Source organism: Thamnophis sirtalis, unplaced genomic scaffold (genome assembly GCF_051295495.1).
Source record: "Thamnophis sirtalis isolate CommonGarterSnake01/CBP01778 unplaced genomic scaffold, rThaSir2_p1.2 scaffold_3, whole genome shotgun sequence".
In the NCBI taxonomy this organism is placed as follows: Eukaryota; Metazoa; Chordata; class Lepidosauria; order Squamata; family Natricidae; genus Thamnophis; species Thamnophis sirtalis.
The window spans coordinates 176,205,421-176,214,695 of record NW_028261383.1 but is presented as its reverse complement, the minus strand read 5'-3'; positions in this window follow the sequence as shown (position 1 = coordinate 176,214,695).

The following is a 9,275-nucleotide window of genomic DNA, read 5'->3' as shown; positions in this document are numbered from 1 at the left end:
AAGGGAAGAAAGAAGGGGAAGGAGAGGAGGGTGGAAGGGAGAGAAGGAGAAGAGGGTGGAAGGGAGAGAAAGAGAAGGAGAGAGGGCAGGAAGGGGAAGATAGAAGGTAAGAGTAGGAGAGAGGTAAGGGAAGAAAGAAGGCGAAGGAGAGGAGGGTGGAAGGGAGAGAAAGAGAAGGAGAGAGGGCAGGAAGGGGAAGAGAGAAGGTAAAGAGTAGGAGAGGGGTAAGGGAAGAAAGAAGGGGAAGGAGAGGAGGGTGGAAGGGAGAGAAGGAGAGGAGGGTGGAAGGGAGAGAAAGAGAAGGAGAGAGGGCAGGAAGGGGAAGAGAGAAGGTAAGAGTAGGAGAGGGGTAAGGGAAGAAATAAGGGGAAGGAGAGGAGGTAGGAAGGAAGTAGAGAAGGAAGGGAGAGAGAAAAGTAAAGAAAGAGAAAATAAGGTGATGTCACAATAGATGCTTGGGATGGTAAATAATACAACCCAAACTGTACTCGATAATCTCTTAAAGGGAATAACAATAGTATAAGATTGGCAAAGAAAAAGAATAACCATGTGAATGTTTACCTGGAATTGTATGCATATATATAGCACATTATAGATAAACAACATTTGGTTATAAATAGCTAATTATAGAAAGGGAAAACACTAACTGCAAAGAAACCGATACGGAACTGCTGTATGATACATGATGGAATTTATTGTTCCTATGTTGTCTTAAGTCATGTGTTTGTTCTTGTTGATGTGTTTATGTGTGTAAAATAAAAACTGGGGGGAAAAAGTCAGGATAAGCCTTTCTGGCCAATAAAACCGGTTGTGGGTAAACCAGTGCTTGAAGGGCTGTCACAAGAAGAGTGGATTGACTTATTCTCCCAAGTATCAAGAGGGCAGGACAAGAAGTAACGGGCGGAAGCTTGTTAAAGAGAAATCCAACCTAGAAGTAAGACATTTTCTGGCAGTGAGAACATTTTAATACTTGCCTCTTGGAGTTGTGGCTGCTCCATCACTGGAAGTTTTCAAGAATGGACTGGATAATCATTTGGCTGGGATGGTATAAGGTTTTCTACCTTGAGCAGAGCGTCGGACTGGAATACCTCCAAGGTCCCTTCCAACCCTATAATTCTATGTCAGTGTTTCTCAACCTTGGCAACTTGAAGATGTCCGGACTTCAACTCCCAGAATTCCCCAGCCAGCATTTGCTGGCTGGGGAATTCTGGGAGTTGAAGTCCGGACATCTTCAAGTTGCCAAGGTTGAGAAACACTGATTTAAAGCCTCAGATACCTTCATCCTCTTCAGTGGAAAGACAGTGGCTAGGACAGTGTTTCTCAACCTTGGCAACTTGAAGATGTCCGGACTTCAACTCTCAGTGAATGCTGGCTGGGGAATTCTGGGAGTTGAAGTCCGGACATCTTCAAGTTGCCAAGGTTGAGAAACACTGTTCTATGTTCTCTAACACTGGCTAAACACTTGGTGACCAGAGGGACGAGCTATTGTCATCACGACCTGCTTTTAGCTCTGTAACCAACTCTTCCAATGACGTTCCAGCTGCTTCTTTGATCCTGGCCATCGACTTTTGTCTGCTGTTCTCTTCCTCCCTCGATTAGATCACAACATCTGGTTCAAAAGGCATTGTGCAAGATCACAGCCTTGGGGAAAACAGCCATTATCTGTTTCACAATTGGTTTATTGTTCTTTTCTCTTGCGGTTTGTACTCTTCTGGCATGTCAAGATAGCTAGTTTAAGATGTGGTCCGCCAGTCCATGAGGTGGCATGTAGAATGTCAAGAAGGAAAGTCATTTGTTTAGCTGATTACTTGTGAGATGCATCACCAATTGTGTAATTCCTATCAAGGCTGATTGGTAAAATGTCTTTCACAATTCTATTTCTATTCTATTTCTATTTGTTAAATTTATAGGCCTCCCAATCCCGAAGGACTCCGGGCAGCTTACAGAAATAAGAAATATTAAAAAGAGTTAAAACAGATAGGACACAACAAATTAAAAAAAACACATCATGCACCCAGTCTAAGCGGGGCTAGACTTCGGTCAAGAGGTCAACAGCCCCAGGCCTGCCGGAATAGCCAGGTTTTAAGAGCTTTTCGGAAGGCCATGAGAGTGGGTAGGGTCCGGATCTCTGGGGGTAGTTCATTCCATAGGGCCGGAGCGGCAATTGCTTCACTGCCCTTTGTGTTCTGCCCATCTGACTGGCAGGGACTGGCAGCCAGGGAAGTAACAGGCTGGGTGTTATAGAAAGCACATTATGCCAAGGACATGCTGCTCACCTACTTGTTTGTGAAGGGATTTCGGGTCTGATATTCAGTGAGGTCTTTTTGCTAAAAAGAGCCGAGGTGGCGCAGTGGTTAGGGTGCAGTACTGCAGGCCACTTCAGCTGACTGCTAGCTGCAGTTCGGCGGTTCTAATCTCACCCGGCTCAAAGGTTGACTCAGCCTTCCATCCTTCCGAGGTGGGTGAAATGAGGACCCAGACTGTGGGGGCGATATGCTGACTCTGTAAACCGCTTAGAGAGGGCTGAAAGCCCTATGAAGCGGTATATAAGTCTAACTGCTATTGCTATCTATCTATCTATCTATCTATTTATCTATCTATCTATCTATCTATCAACTATCTATCTATCTATCTATCTATCTATCTCTGTCTGTCCATCCATCCATCTATCCATCCATCCATCCATCCATCCATCCATATCTCTTATCTATCTATCTATCTATCTATCTATCTATCTATCTATCTATCTATCTATCAATCTATCTATCTATCTATCTATCTATCTATCTATCTATCTATCTATCTATCTATCTATCTATCTATCTATCTATCTATCTATCTATCTATCTATCTATCTATCTATCTATCTATCTATCTATCTATCTATCTATCTATCTAGAGCCGAGGTGGCGCAGTGGTTAGGGTGCAGTACTGCAGGCCACTTCAGCTGACTGTTATCTGGAGTTCGGCGGTTCTAATCTCACCGGCTCAAGGTTGACTCAGCCTTCCATCCTTCCGAGGTGGGTGAAATGAGGACCCAGACTGTGGGGGCGATATGCTGACTCTGTAAACCGCTTAGAGAGGGATGAAAGCCCTATGAAGCGGTATATAAGTCTAACTGCTATTGCTATTGCTGGTGGAGAGCATATGCTGAGGAATTGCTGCGCCCTGCTGAGTAAGTGCTAGGCCAGATACTTTTGCTCCCGCACCAGTCTGGCAGTGCTCTGCCTGAACAACACAATTGGGTCTGGCGGGAAGAATGCTAAGCATGGCACTGATAAAAAGTTCAGTGAGCTGATGATGGATAAGGTATGAACGGTGGACGTATAGCTAGGATGGCAGCAAACGTAGACCCCGGGCCCCTGTGTTATCTGCTGCAGTGATTGGTCTGGATGGTGGTGACATTGGATTGCAGGCTTCCCAAATCCCCTGTATGACTTGTTAGTGTGTCATGAGGGAGGCACTGGCTGATTAAAATTACTGGGCTTCCTTCTGTTTCAGCCAATGCTTCCATTGTGGGTCACCTCTGGCAGCTGATATGCCACCTGCTGATGTGCTTTGGAGGCTTTGAGAAGAGGAAATAAAAAGTGTTACCGTCCACTGGAGCAGCTTGGATGGGAGGAGATGTTCCTCCAGAGGCCAAAAGCCAATGTCTAGACCCGTGATGGCGAACCTATGGCCCATGTGCCACAAGTAGCGTGTAGTGTCCTCTCTGTGGGCCCGTGAGCAGTCACCCGGGTTCAGCTCCACTGCGCATGCACACGTGTGCCTCCTGCCGGCCAGCTGGTCGTGCATGCGCAGGGTATGTGTGTGTGTGCCTTCAGGTGCCTTCAAGAATAGGTTGACACCCTTTTTGTGGCAGCCCTTCAAATATTGGAGCACTGCTTTCATGTCACCCCAATCCTGCTTTTCATTAAATCATACATGCCCAATTTCTGTCCTCTTTATGTTTCAGCCTCCAGTCCTCTAATCATCTCCGTTGCTCTTGTCAACACTCTTGAGTCTTAACATTTTTTGTTTGAACAATGCATCCATTGTATCCAGTTTGATACCATTGCATGATATCATTGTGACCAAAACTGGATGCAATGTTCCAAAAAAGGACTTACCAAGGCATTATAACACTTCATGTGATCTTGATTCTATCCCTTTATTAATACTTAATACTCTTTCCTCCTCTTATTTTCCCCACAACATCCATCCTGTCTTTGGGTTGAACTGAGAGAGAGAGAGAGTGACTGGCCCAAGGTTATCAGGAGTCTTTCATGCTTAAAGTGGGACTAGAATTCACAATCTCTTTGTATATCTATTAAGTTTTTTTTTCATATAAGCATTTCAAATTGTGTCATTTTAATTAAAGTGCTTTTCTTCTTCCAGCAATTTGTAAATATGTCATCCGTGGCACACTCTGGTCTTCACTGAGTAATTATATCTGTTCATCTGATCCGGAATTCATTGTCATGAATTTCTTGCGCGCTGGGCTAAGGGAAACATGCTACATCATGTGGCAGTGTTTGAGTTTGAGTTTAAGTTTCATTTTATTTATATGCCGCCCTATTCCCGGCGGGACTCAGGGCGGCGCACAAACCCAAGGAGGGGAAGGGAAAAACACAAAACTACAAAGTACAGGGAATTTAAAAACAACCAACGGCCACACGATTCGAGAGGGGAAGGGAACTCATCGACACAGCCAGGTTTTAACGGCTTTTCGGAAGGCCAGGGAAGAGGTGAGGGTCCGAATCTCTGCGGGGAGGTCGTTCCAAAGGGCCGGAGCCGCCACAGAGAAGGCCCTCCCCCGGGTGGTAGCCAGATGGCATTGGCTGGTAAGACGGAACCCGGAGGAGGCCTAATCTGTGTGATCTAATGGGTCTTTGGGAGGTAATTGTTATTCAAGAAGTGTTAACCAGTCGTTCTTAAGATGAATTGAGGGGGACAGGCAAATACGGTATGTCTTTCTTGCATCTGTCCAGGACTGGTGCCAGGTGTGCAGAAGACTGCCTCTTGCGCTGATGCCAGGATTTTTCAGATTTTTCTGATTTAGCCATAGGAACTGGGTGGCGCTCTCTGTAGAATGAGTTCTCTGCCTGAAATTTGGATCCGTGTCTTACCTGGCTTTCGCAGGCAACCAGGCAGGGAGTCAGTGGCTGGATTAAGAAAACTGTCAGTGCTTCTTTGAAGGAGGGAATAATGTGGAGGAAGTTGTGTATGTCTTCCCTTGGAGATGGATCAAATCATTTCCAGTACGTTCAATCTGGCAACCTTGCCTTTGGGAAGAAGGCTTCTGAGGAAACGGTTGAGACTCAGTTTCAGAAAATCCCAGAAGAAATAAATTATCTGGATTGCTGCCAGATGCAGACCCATTATGAAACTGAAACGGCACAAGTTCTGGATAATCTTTAAGAATGTGCTCTTCTAGTTCTTTAAAAACCTTCAACGGCATATACAGTAGAATAGAATACTTGATGGGTTGCGTGATTAGACACACAAGAAATTTGTCTCTGGTCCACAAAGTATACGTACAAAAACAAAAAGTGATAATAATCCTAATGATGATACCAATAAGAGAAGATAGTGGAATAGATGAGAAGGATAAAAGTAAAATACTGCCATACTACATGGGTAAATATATTTAGATTTAGATTTTATTCAGTTTGTATGCCGCCCTATTCCCGAGAGAGACTCAGGGCGGCTAACAATCAGAAAGGGGAAGGGGGGTACAAAATAAAAAGACAAAGACAAAGAGTTTAAAAACACACAACAGTCGTAACCTCGGCTGGGGCTGAAAGATTCAACAGCCCCAGGCCTGCCGGAACAGCCAGGTCTTACTAGCTTTGCGGAAAGCTGGAAGGGTGGTAAGGGTCCGGATCTCAACAGGGAGATCGTTCCAGAGGGCTGGAGCAACCACAGAGAAGGCCCTCCCCCGGGGAGTTGCCAGTTGACACTGGCCGGCAGATGGGATTTGGAGGAGGCCTAATCGGTGGGATCTGATAGGTCTTTGGGAGGTAGGCATATGGCAGACTTATTTTGAAGACTAGTTACAAGATTATTGAGGGAAGGAGTCAAAGCTACTTTTCAGAGGCTCCTTAGACTACATGGGTTCACACATTGTGCAAAGTTTAAATTTAGGGGTGTATCAAGTAATGGCATACTGATGAAAGAAATGTCCTTCTGGGTTCGGCTCCAAGTGGGGAAAAAGACACCGGAGACACGGAGGCTGCTTGGAAAGATGGTTTATTGGTGGACAGGGCCACATGGCTTCAGCCCTGGACAGAAAAGGGGATCAATGTTGGTGGAGAAGAAGAGAAGGGCTGAGGGAGGGGCTTGCTAGGCTTTTTATAACCTGTTCAGTCCCACCTCTCTGTTTCCTGTTCCTGTGTAAGAAGTGTATTCTGATTGGGTGTCAGACTCCCACGGGGCCATGCAGGGGCAACTCTCTAGGCTGCGTTTTGAATCCAGGTTTGGTTGAGTTCTCAGATGCCATGTGGTCAGTTGGGGGCCAATATTATCATGCTTTAATCCCATCCCCCTGTAGCTGAAGTGGAGAAGTCTTTATTATGTAAAGTGGACTAGCTTGGCCTTCTTAATGGCCCATTGACAAAGTGGGGATGGGCAGGAAGCTACAGGCAGCTATCCTGTCTTTTAAAACATGTTTCTTTCTTTTCATATTCAGAAAAAATATTCTGCCTTTTCAATATTTCCTAGGATATTTCATTTTTCTGGGAGAGGGCTGGGTGATAACTTCCCACAATACTGTATTTGTTATTTACACTCCTTACCCTCTCCTAAGAATTCTAACTGTTTACGCAAACTTTACTGAATAAAGAACAGTTGACTAGCTTTGCCCAACAATGTAAGCCATAAAGAGTGGTTTATGAGTGCACCCATCATACTTTCCTTGGCTTGTATTTGGCATATTGTATGAACACGGCCATCATGCTCTGTAAATAATGATTAATGGTTTACTGTGAATCCACGTGACCATGACTTATACAAATGATAGTTAAGCGCAGAAAGTTTTACTGTGGTTATATACAATATACTGCACATAAAATGGACACCTAACATCAAAAACTTCATCAAAAAAGCACAACAAAGAATGTCCTTTCTGCGCCAACTCAGAAAGCTCAAACTTCCCAAAGAGCTGCTGATTCTGTTCTACAGAGGAATTACTGAGTCTGTCATCTGCACCTCTATAACAGTCTGGTTTGGCTCTGCAACCAAACTAGGCAGATACGGACTTCAACAGAGAATAAGAACTGCAGAAAATACAATTGCTACCAACCTGCCTTCCATTGAGAACCTGCACACTGCACGAGTTGAAAAGAGGGCTGTGAAACTATCTACAGACCCCTCATATCCTGGACATAAATTGTTTCAATGTCTACCCTCAAAACGACGCTATAGGGCACTGCACACCAAAACAACTAGACACAGGGAAAGTTTTTCCCCGAATGCCATCACTCTGCTTGACATCTAATTCCCAGAACACTGTCAATAATTTACCAAGAACGTATTACTATTATTCTTCTCTTCCTTCCTAGTATCTATCTCGCCCCACTTATGACTATAAACACGTTGCTTGTGACTTTCAATTTATATTGTTTTTTTTTTATTGTTTCCTAGTACAATTTGACAGCTTATTAGTAACCTTGACTGTCACTAAGTGTTGTATCTTTTTATCCTTGATGAGTGCATTTTTATTCTCCTTATGTGCACTGAGAGCATTCTGCACCAAAGACAAATTCCTTGTGTCTCCAATCACGCTTGGCCAATAAAGAATTCCTATCCTATCCTATTCAATCATGAATCATAATGATTCTTTTAAATTCCGGTTTTCACATAGTAAAAGGTACAACACATTTCAGTTCAGCCTCCCTACTGTACAGTACTTGCTTATCAGATTTCATGGAAGAAGAGTAAGATGGCATTACACACACACACACACACACACACACACACACACACACACTCCCTCGCTGGCTGGCTGGCTGGCTGGCTGGCTGGCTGGCTGGCACACTATGTCTTTTTGAATATAATTTAATCCTGTGGTATAAATCAGATCCTAATGTAACATGTTCAGTTTTAGGATGCTTGTCCAGTGATTACAGTTTTTATTCACACTTTATGCCTGTATGTAATGGGTGAATCTAATCAGTTATAGCTTATTCAACCAAGCTTAATTAAACATAGCATAGTTTAGCACAGTGGTTCCCAAACTTGGCAACTTTAAGACTTGTGGACTTCAACTCCCAGAATTCTCCAGCCAGCAGAGTTGGCAACTTTAAGACTTGTTGGACTTCAACTCCCAGAATTCTCCAGCCAGCTCTGCTGGCTGGAGAATTCTGGGAGTTGAAGTCCACAAGTCTTAAAGTTGCCAAGTTTGGGAACCACTGCCCTTTAGCACAATGCACAGGTTCGGTCAGTGACTTGATTTTTTTTTTTTTTGAACTAAGACATCACTCAAAACGATGAGCGAAACCCAAACATTTCAAGATGTCTTAAGTAATTATGTGCCACTATCCTAGTTCTTTGAATGTTGGATGGACTGACCTAAAGATCTCAAATGTAGAATTCATTTGGTGACTTGTGTCATTTTTTGTTTCCTTGGCTCAACCTACCACACAAAGTTGTTGCTTATCACACAAAGGATAAAGCCAGGGCTGATCGCACATATCCCCACCAGGAAACAAATTCCTTAGTCAGATCTAATAATTAAAAAAAACAACAACAACAACATATCACTGCATGTACTAGTGTGCACACACTCAGCCAAATTGACACTTTATGTCTGTATGTAATGGGTGAATCTAATCAGTTATAGCTTATTCAACCAAGCTTAATTAAACATAGCATAGTTTAGCACAGGGTTGACTCAGCCTTCCATCCTTCCGAGGTGGGTAAAATGAGGACCCGGATTGTTGTTGGGGGGCAATATGCTGACTCTCTGTAAACCGCTTAGAGAGGCCTGAAAGCCCTATGAAGCGGTATATAAGTCTAACTGCTATTGCTAAATTGTAATTTGCTTGTTTGTGTAAAATCCCAATAAACACGAGGTGGGATTTAGCCAGCAGTGTGAATCCTGCAGAATCGATTCATTGAAACCCACAACTTCCCGTGTCTTGTGGAGTCAGGAGGGAGCCTTTCCAGGTGAAAGGGAAGATACCTGTCTGCTAGGAAACGTGACACATGTCATCGGCAGGCAGGTGAGCGGTGCCGAATTCAATTGCCAAGGACGTTGGCGGGGGCGGCGGCGGGGGGCGTCCTTCCTCCCCGGA